Here is a 9,950-nt window from a genome sequence, read left to right as displayed (position 1 = left end):
TAGGGTGATAAAAGAATGAACATCACATAGACAATCTGCACTCGAGATAGGGGATCCTTTGTGAGGGCTTAGGTCTTTTGTTCCTTGGAGTTAATCTAAACATATTAGAAGGAGACTTCAATATCAAGGGTTAAACAACTGGGTAAGTGCAGTCGAGAGAGGGCTCAACCTAGACTAGCGACTTTCCTAGTAATCCTATAGACATAAAATGGGTAATTGATGTTGTTGAATTAATTGCATGATGTTCCATTGTAGTTGGATCCAAAACATTCCACTAACTCACTTCACTCACATGTGCTCATATTCCACGAACTTTTCCAACCCACTATGCTTTACATTTCTTAAAATTCGTGTAAATGAGAGTAGTAAATTGTGCATCACAAGCACCTCCTGATGACAAAGCACCCCATCATCAAACAGAGAGAAGTGTCATTGCCACTCGGATATCATTTCCAACAAGTTGTCCAAAAGATCAGAATCACGAAAACAAAATAAACTCCAAACAATTAGAGTTAGCGATATGTCTGTCATGTGAAGAGGAAAACAACCACTGCCACACGATTACACTTATTGCCGAAACACAATCGATGGTGAAATGGCTAGGAGAATGAGAACAAGTTGTCGAAGGGAAGTTCACCACCCTGAAGAATGTCTAGAAGAAAACTGTTGAGGTGGTCATGAGTTTCTCCATAATCAATGTGAAGAACTGTTCATTATGGTAATTATGCTGGTATATTTTGGACCTCAAAATCTTCCCCCATCGAATTTGGGGGGGTTTGTGCATTGATCAACCAGAAAACTGGGAGAGCTCTTGAATAAGAGCCTAAACTATTTATCAATTTGTAGACTCTTGAATGAGAGTACAAATTGTTTGATAAGCATATCCAAATTGAAGATCTCAACAATTTAGTATCAAGCACCTGATATTTAACTTGAGGGGCCGTTAGAAGTTAGAAGAAAACAAAGAACAAGTTACATTAACCAAGAACAAGTACCAAGTCTACAAACAATTCCAACAATTTCAAATTCTACACTGAATGTAGTAGTGTCGCGTCGCAGTGAGAGGATTTCAAATGAGCCCGATAGATACATTGGTTTGGAAAAAATCTATGGATCACTCCTCGGACAGCAATGTGTTAGATCCCTGGAACTTTGCGGAGGCGCAGGCAGATGTCGATCATTGCGAATGGGTGAAAGCAATGGATTTGGAACTACAATCTATGATAGACAAAGACGTCTACGATTTATCCGTCTTACCCGAAGGCTGTACTGCCATTGGGAGCAAGTGTATATATAAACGTAAACATGGACCCGATGGACGAGTTAAAGTCTTCAAGGCAAGACTAGTGGCTAAGGGGTATACCCAAAAGGAAGGTGTCAATTATGACGAGACCTTCTCCCCAGTGGTCATGCTCAAATCGATCTGGATATTGTTGTCTATTGCAGCTTATATGGATTGGGATGTATGGCAGATGGACGTTAAGACTGCGTTTCTAAACGGCAGTCTTGAGGAGACCATCTACATGGAACAACCCGAAGGATATGCCATAAAGGGCAAAGAACACATGGTTTGGAAGCTTAAAAAGGCTATTTATGGCCTTAAGCAAGCATCTAGATCATGGAACCAGTGTTTCGATCAAACTGTTAGCAAGTTTGGATTCGAAAAGTGCCCAAATAAAAGTTGCGTGTATAAGAAGGTCGAAAAGGGGAATGCAGTGTTCTTAGTTTTATATGTTGATGACATTCTTCTAATTGGAAATAATAAAAAGATGTTGTCATCAGTTCGAACATGGTTGTCAAACTAGTTCTAGATGAAGGATATGGGAGACGCGTGACACATCCTCGGAATCAAGGTTCTTCGGAATCGAGATAAGAAGATGTTGTGCTTATCTCAAGAACCTTACATCAACACAGTACTTAGTTGTTTTAGCATGCAGGACGCCAAGAAAGGTTTCTTACCTTTTAGACATGGCGTCCATCTATCTCAAGAGATGTGCCCCAAAACGTCGTCTGAGATACAAGCAATGAGAAGGATTCCGTATGCTTCGGCAGTTGGAAGTCTCATGTGTGCTATGCTTTGCACGAGGCCTGATATTTGCTTTGCTGTTGGCATGGTGGCAAGATATCAGTCAAATTCGGGCCAAGGACATTGGACTGCCGAAAAGAACATACTCAAGTACCTTAAATGGACTAAGGACTATGCTCTAGTTTACAATGCAGTCGAGCTCTGTCCTTTGGGATATACTGACTCAAACTTTCAAGTTGATCAGGACTCGAGAAAATCTACTTCAGGATATGTGTTCACCTCCCACTGCGGCACGGTACTACAATATTTGGAGTAGAAGTTGAAGTTTCAGGAATTATTTGTACACTTGGTACTTGTTCTTGGTTAATGGAACTTGTGGCAGAAGTTAGCTCTTCAAGAGCCACTTCGCTGCTGGGTTTATGATTCATTACATAGTCTTCCTCTAAGAATGTGGCGTGAGTGATCACAATAACTTTCTTATCTCGGAGACTAAAGAATTCATAACCTTTCGTCCCTATGGGGTTACCCCTATAAACATCCATACATCCGTCCTAGATCCTAGCTTAGTTGGATCCTTTTCCAATACATGAGCCGGACAACCCCAAATCTTGATATGTGCTAGATTGGGCTTGCGCTCAGTCCACAACTCATAAGGAGTGGTAGGTATGGATTTTGACGGTAAATTGTCTAATATATGGCTTGCTGATAGCAAGGCATGTCCCCAAAACAAAGTAGGTAGTCGTGCATAACTCATCATCGACCGGACCATGTTTAACAAGGTCTTGTTCCTTCTTTCAGCCACGCCGTTCTGTTGGGGCGTGCCCGGCGTAGTCAATTGGGATTGGATTCCCAACTCCGATAAGTAGTCCAAAAACTCGGCACTGAGATATTCGCATCCACGATCAGATCGCAAGCATTTGATACTCTTACCATGATACTTCTCCACTTGAGCCTTAAATTCCATGAATTTGTTAAAGGACTCTGACTTGTGGGTCATCAAATAGACGTATCCAATTTTCGAGAAGTCATCAATGAAAGTGATGAAGTATCGAAAACCACCTCTTGCTTCAGTAGACATTGGTCCACATACATCGGAATGAACGAGTTCGAAGTACTTCCTTGGCCCTATTGCCCTTAGCCTGAAAAGGCCTCTTGGTCATCTTGCCTTCTAAGCATGACTCACACTTATGAAAGAGTTCCTCCTCTAGACCTTTAATACGATCTTGTTGAACAAGAGAATGGATCCTCCTTTCATTTGCATGACCAAGTCTAAGGTGCCATAAGTACATTTCGTTCATTGAACTTGAAGGTTCTTTTCGTTTCTTTGAAGTTTTTGATGTTGTATTGAGTTCTAATTTGCGATTATTAAATTGTGTAGATGTGATCGTGTATAGATCGTTTTCCATGATACCACGACAGATATAAGAACCATCTTTCTTAATAACACAATTGTCATTAAAAGAAATCGAATATCCATAAAAAACTAATTAGAAACTGAAATTAAATTTCTTATAAAAGAAGGTATCAACAAAACATTCTTCAAAATCAAAAATCTATCACTACTAAAACGCAAAATAAACGTCTCCCACTGCAACGGCCGCCGCTTTCGTAGCGTCGCCCAGTTGGACTTCGATCTCATGATCATGCAGCCGTCTTGTCACCTACATTAAGTCAGGATCAAAACAATATGATCAGTAGCTCCTGTGTCAATAACCCAAGTGCAAGTAGATTTCGAAGCCAAACATGACTCGACTACTAAAGCTTGGTGCATACCTGTACCTTGCCCTTTTTAGGACAGTCTGGCTTCCAATGCCCATTTTCTCCACACTTGAAGCACTTCCTCGTGGGCTTCTTGATTGCCCTCTTCTTCTTCTTTCCCTTAGCTACTTTGCCCTATTCTGAGTTCGGTGCCTGCCTTTTTCCTTTGCTAGGCTTAAAGCCAGAGGAACGAGGCGCCGAAGTCATTATAGCCGCCTTAGCCTGGACCATAAGGTCCTCTGCCGACTGAAGTTCAGTCAACAACTCTGCCAAGGTGTAGTTCCTTTTGGTCATCTCGAAGTTCAGCTTGAACTGTTGGAAGCTAGGGGGAAGACTCTGAAGGATAATTGTCACCTGGGACTCGGGATCGATCGTCCTCCCAAGACCTCAATCTGGTTGAGGCAGCCCATCATCTCGAGGACATGGTCCCTCACAGACGAGCCCTCATTCATTGTCTCCGACATGGTACTCCGAAAGGCTTGAGACTTAGCCGTTCGATTTCTGAGTACCACTCAGATTCTTGAGATTCTGCATGATCTCGGCGGCCGTTTCCATGGCTGAATGCTGATGCTTGAGCACTGATGACATAGATGCCAACATATAGCACTTAGCCATCTCATTCACCTTATGCCCACCGTCTGTGTGCATCTCTGACTCCTGCCACTGTGTTGGCCGACGACAATGGAGGTCGCGGGGTTGTGAGTACGAAGGTGTACTCTTCTGCTGTAAGAACGATGTCCAAGTTTGCTTCCATTCTATGTAATTTTGGCCCTCAAGTTTGTTTTCTTTAAGAATTGCAGAAAGAGGATTGAACGACATATTGACGATTTGATTTGCACTGGAAAACAGAGTATTTACCATTTGTCATAAACTTTTGTAAGAAGTTTGATTAAATTAACCATAAAACTTTCCAAAAATCTTACAACTGTAATATTAAAATTTTGTATCCTACAGAGGAGGTCATACCACATTTAAAATTTTACAATTTTACTTTTCACAATCATCGACGAATATTCCAGAGACCACAGAGTAGCATGACCGCCTAATGTTAGTCTAAGCAAGACCACCGGAATTTAGCATTACAGAATCTCATTCCTACAACACACTCCCATAACAGTGCTCATGTGCTGCCTACAAGATCAAGCTATCCCATAAATCCTGTGTGAACTTTGAATCTCGTAGTTTCTTAGGATTATTGTCCCCACATAGTAGGTGGCGATTATATTGGAAACCACATTCTAGTTCATACTATTTATATTTGAGAAGTCCGCATTATGAACTCGCTATTTCTTAGGATTATTGTCCCCACAGATGCAGGGCGGGTGGCGATAATATTAGAAAAAAGCTTCATAAATTGCAAACCAATTGATGGAGACCATATACAAACGCTGAGTTCGTAATTACAGCTTAGATATTTTGGGGTATGGTTTTTATTTAATTATCCTTAGCCTTGAAGCAGATTAAGGCTTAGTTAAATTCTGTTTGGCTATTTAATATGCTGGATAATTAAATTTTTTATTCATAATTGGAGTCTTCCTTTAGGGAAAATAATGTTCTAGTATTTAATTCTTATACTGTCTACTATAAGATATTTCTAAAATAATTAAGTTATTTAATTCTTAATAAGACATGAAAAATTAAATTCAAATTATTTCCATGTTCAAGATTAGGAAGAGAGAAGATTTATTATTTAATGTATTTTATACATATCTCTCCTTATTAGGATTCTAGATATATAAATATTAGGAAACTATTAAATTATTCTCATCCATCTCATCTAGGAATAAAATAATATTATTTATTTCCATAGATATAGATAATAATAAAAATATTCCTAAACTCTAGGTAAATATTCCAAAAGATTTTATTTCCATTAATTAATAATATTTTAATGATATCTTTTAATTAAAAAAATAAATAATTATTAAAATAATCTTTATGTTATCATCATCGCACGAGGTTCGCATACGAACGATGAACGACGAAAATCCAACGAGTTCATCGTCGGATCACGACGCACATAGCGTCTCGGCCAGCAGCGCACAAGTGCGGCATACTCTCGGCCGCCTGGCTTGACCACCGGCTCGTCGTGTCTGTGCGGCAGCTCTCGGCTAGCGAGACGCACATAGGAGCCTCAAGCTCTCGGCCAAGCCGTTGAATCCGTCTCGGTTGTCCCTGGCTCGTCGGGTGCCACGATTCTCGGCCAGCAGCGTGGTACGACGGCGACGCTGCTCTCGACCAGCCGTGAAGACCCTCTCGGCCAGGCTCCATCCGCCGCTCCCACTGGCTCAGCCAGCTTCGCGCCAACGGGTGCAATCGCTCGGCCTTGTCCGGGGTTGACGGTCGGTCTCTTCCGCCTAGGGTTGGTGGTTCGGCATCTCGGTTGTTCAGGTGTGTTCTCGGTCGAACCACCACACCGCGCCAGCCACCATGCGTCGAGCTTGGTGTGCGAGCCCCTAGGGTTAGTTCTCGATGGGCGGCACGCGAGCGCCCATGTTCGTCTACGTGTCACCCCGTGAACCCACGATCCTTCAACTCCCACTGTTTTGACTACCCTTTCTTGATCGAGTGTGGTGCGATTCGTCTCGGTGCGAGAGCCGACGGATCGCACCACTCGTACGATCGATAAATTCAAGTTCTTGATTCGATTGTTCTTGAGTTATACATGCATAAAATTAAACAAAAACTAACAATAACATGCTTCGTAATCAAATAACACATGCATACATGAATTTCGTGAAATTTAAATCCAAATAATCAGAGTCAAAGACTGGCTCTGATACCAATTGAAGGGGTTGGCAGCGGAAGCGTGCATAGTAACGGATCACATGAATTTGATCTATTTAGTAGATTATTTAGATAAATTCTATTCGCGTAATTATCTACGTATCATGCTCATAACTTGAATTATAATATGCTTTAGATCAAACAATCCCTAAAACATGCATACTACGGAGTTAGCCGATTTACCTTGTTGATTCACCAAAGAATCAAAGATGACTTGCGTCTTCTCCACGTGAAGATCTTGAGAACTCGACCTGGGATCTTCTGACTGGTATCCCGGACTGTAGACTGATATTTGTGTGGGCAAATCTCACTAGAATACTAGGACTCGAATAACGAAGACAGAACACAGCTCACGGAGGAAAGGCAAATTTCGATCTCTCTCTATACAGAGGGGGATAAAATTTTGAGGAAAAAATTATTTTTTTATCTCCTTTATTCTCCTATTTATATTAAGTCTCATATTAGGCCTAGTCAGGTATCTAAGGAAGAATTGGACATGGCCTCACCCAATTAGCTTTTTACTAATTAAATTGAACCCACAATTAATACAAGCTTATATTGGAATATTACAAGCAGCCACTACAGAAGTAATATTGCACTGCCTTCCAAATCCGAAATTACAAGTCTTCCGGGTTTCCTTTAATTGTTTAATTCATTTCCCGCGCTAAGATAGAAACATCCATTTAATTAATCAATGTCTGCTATGAACTTCCATTAATTAACATATTTTAATCTCCAACAGTAGACTAGCAAGAAAACTCTATTTATTATTATAGAGTAATAAATTCCAACTAGCTAGGTTCTGAATAATAAAACCTTGTTTCGAGTTCCTCTGTGGATGTTATCAAACGAGACTCTCCTCGCGCACGATTCAACATAATAGCAATCCTAGCACCGCCAGATAATGATTACCACTACCCAATATACCTGGATCGTTGGGTGACGAAAAACCCGCACCTTTGGTAAGTCAAAGTAGTAGATACTCAATATCGTATGCTCAATGCTAACATACATTGATTAAGAAATTAATTATCAAGACCTCGTCTTTCAGTAGATAGCATAAAGATCGTCTTGCTGTTAGATCCATTCAGTGTGCTATACCATACCAATGTCATCATATTTCAATAAGGTTTAGAAATAATCGGACTGACATTGCAACCTTTCACGATAGTAGTCTAAGTCTATCTGGGTTGTGAAATTCGTTTTTTCTTTGTTCAGGACTGACCGCGTACCTAAATTGAGCGCAGCCCACAACCGGCTACTAAAACATAACAATTAGAGTTTTACAGCATTCATCACTCGAAAGGTAATTTTTACAGCATTTAAATATGCAAAAACATCCATTAAATGTAAAACATAACAAACATTACGACAAAAAATATCTGTTGCATTCATTGGAAAATAATAATTAGAGTTTACAGCATTCAATCACTCGAAAGGTAATTTCTAGTATACAAACCCTAACAACTCTCATACACCCCCAAGAACATTTTTGAAGAGAGATTTGAAGATTGAAGACTACAAATTGAAAGATTGAAATTTCCATTCCATAAAATCATCCCACAAGAGTATCTAGTTTGCTTTTATTATGTATTTGATTCAATCCTTGTCTTGGTTTTCATGAAGAACATGAGTAGTTAAACTTATGTGGGGTTTTGGTGAAGACTGCTAGTGACGAAGCCAAAAACTTTACTTTGGGGGCTTAGGTATTTTTAGTGTTGGCATCGCAAAAATTTTTTGTAGCATCAGCAATGGGGAATTGCAAAAGATATAGTAGTAGATGAATAATGACAGGAAAAAATGAGAGAATGCGTAATAGAAACTAGAATATACTATATACTTATTATTGTTGATAAAAACAATGTGCAAGTAAATTATAATATAAAATTAAAAGTTGAATATATGCAAATAAAATAGCAGTGAGAGTAAAACTAATAGACATAAAAGTGTAAGAAAATAAAACAAGAATTTTTTATAGGTGGAAGGATTTGAAACTTGTAAACATAAAAATATACTGTAAGAAAATAAAACAAATTATTTGAAATAAATAGTGTTAAAAAATTATTTGTTACAAAATGAATTGAACTTTGGAAACATTAAAACGAACTCCTAGACATAAGAGTGTAAGAAAATTAAGCAAGAAAAAGAAATTTATTTTTAGGCTCAAGGGGAGTCGAACTTGGAGCATAAAAATGTAAGAAAAAATATGCAAAGGATAAAAAATGACAGATTGCAGGCTGTGGGATTCAAAACTCGGGGTAAGCTAGGACACTGATTTGACATGAAACCAACTGTGCTACTCACAATCTTTATCTTTCAATAGCGGATATATTGTAAAATTGTGCAAGTTGGGGGGCCCAGTGCCTAGGCATGCACAACGGTTCCGAACCGCCGCCGGGTTCCGGTTCATGAACCGACGGTTCACGGTTCATTATGATGAACCGTGAACCGGCCCGCCAAGGGTCCCAGCGGTTCTGGTTCCGGTTAAAAACCCGTCGGTTCACCAGGGCGGTTCAAACCGCCGGTTTGGCCTAAACCGCCGGTTCCGGGCCGGTTCGGCGGTTCAACCGAAATTTTTTTTAAAAAAATTATTTATAAAAATTGATTTTTATATTTAAAAACAATTTTTACAAATAAATGAATACAAGAAATTCGTAATAGCTCATATATATTGATGGGCTGCGCTTTTAGGAAACATTATTGTATGTTTCTCTTTTATAGAGACATCCTTGAATGTTATATGTTCCACTTCGATGTGGAGACAAACTCATTCTTGGTTGCTTCTCTTGTATAGAGACATCCTTGAATTTTTATGTTCCACTTTCGATGTGGGACAAAATCATTCTTGGTTGTTTCTCTTTTATAGAGACATCCTTGAATTTTTATGTTCCACTTTCGATGTGGGACAAAATCATTCGGGGGTGTTTCTCTTTTTATAGAGACATCCTTGAAGTTTTATGTTTCACTTTCGATGTGGAAAAAATCATTCTTGGTTGTTTCTCTTTTATAGAGACATCCTGAATGTTTAATGTTCAAACTACCGAAACCGCCGGTTCACGATTTTGGCCGACCCTGAACCGGCCCATGTTTTATCGGCAACCCTCCGGTGGTTCCGGTTCTAGTTCATGAACCGGCGGGCCCGAACCGCGCGGTAACCGCCGGGGCCGGTTCGGTTTGTGCATGTCTACCAGTGCCCCCGGCCCATAGTGGCTTCGTAACTGAAGACTACAATGGGTGTTTGTGATTAATTCACTAACTTCTTTAGATTGTTTAGCTCTTGTGGCTTCTTTCTTCATTCTTGTTCTTTATTAATTCAATTGCTTGGCTACCAATTGAGTTTGTTTACCTAGATAGTAATAATCGAGAGATACCTAACCAG

Source organism: Salvia splendens, chromosome 20 (assembly GCF_004379255.2).
Source record: "Salvia splendens isolate huo1 chromosome 20, SspV2, whole genome shotgun sequence".
Lineage (NCBI taxonomy): Eukaryota > Viridiplantae > Streptophyta > Magnoliopsida > Lamiales > Lamiaceae > Salvia > Salvia splendens.
The sequence above is the reverse complement of the archived record's forward strand: the minus strand, read 5'-3'. Positions refer to the sequence as shown.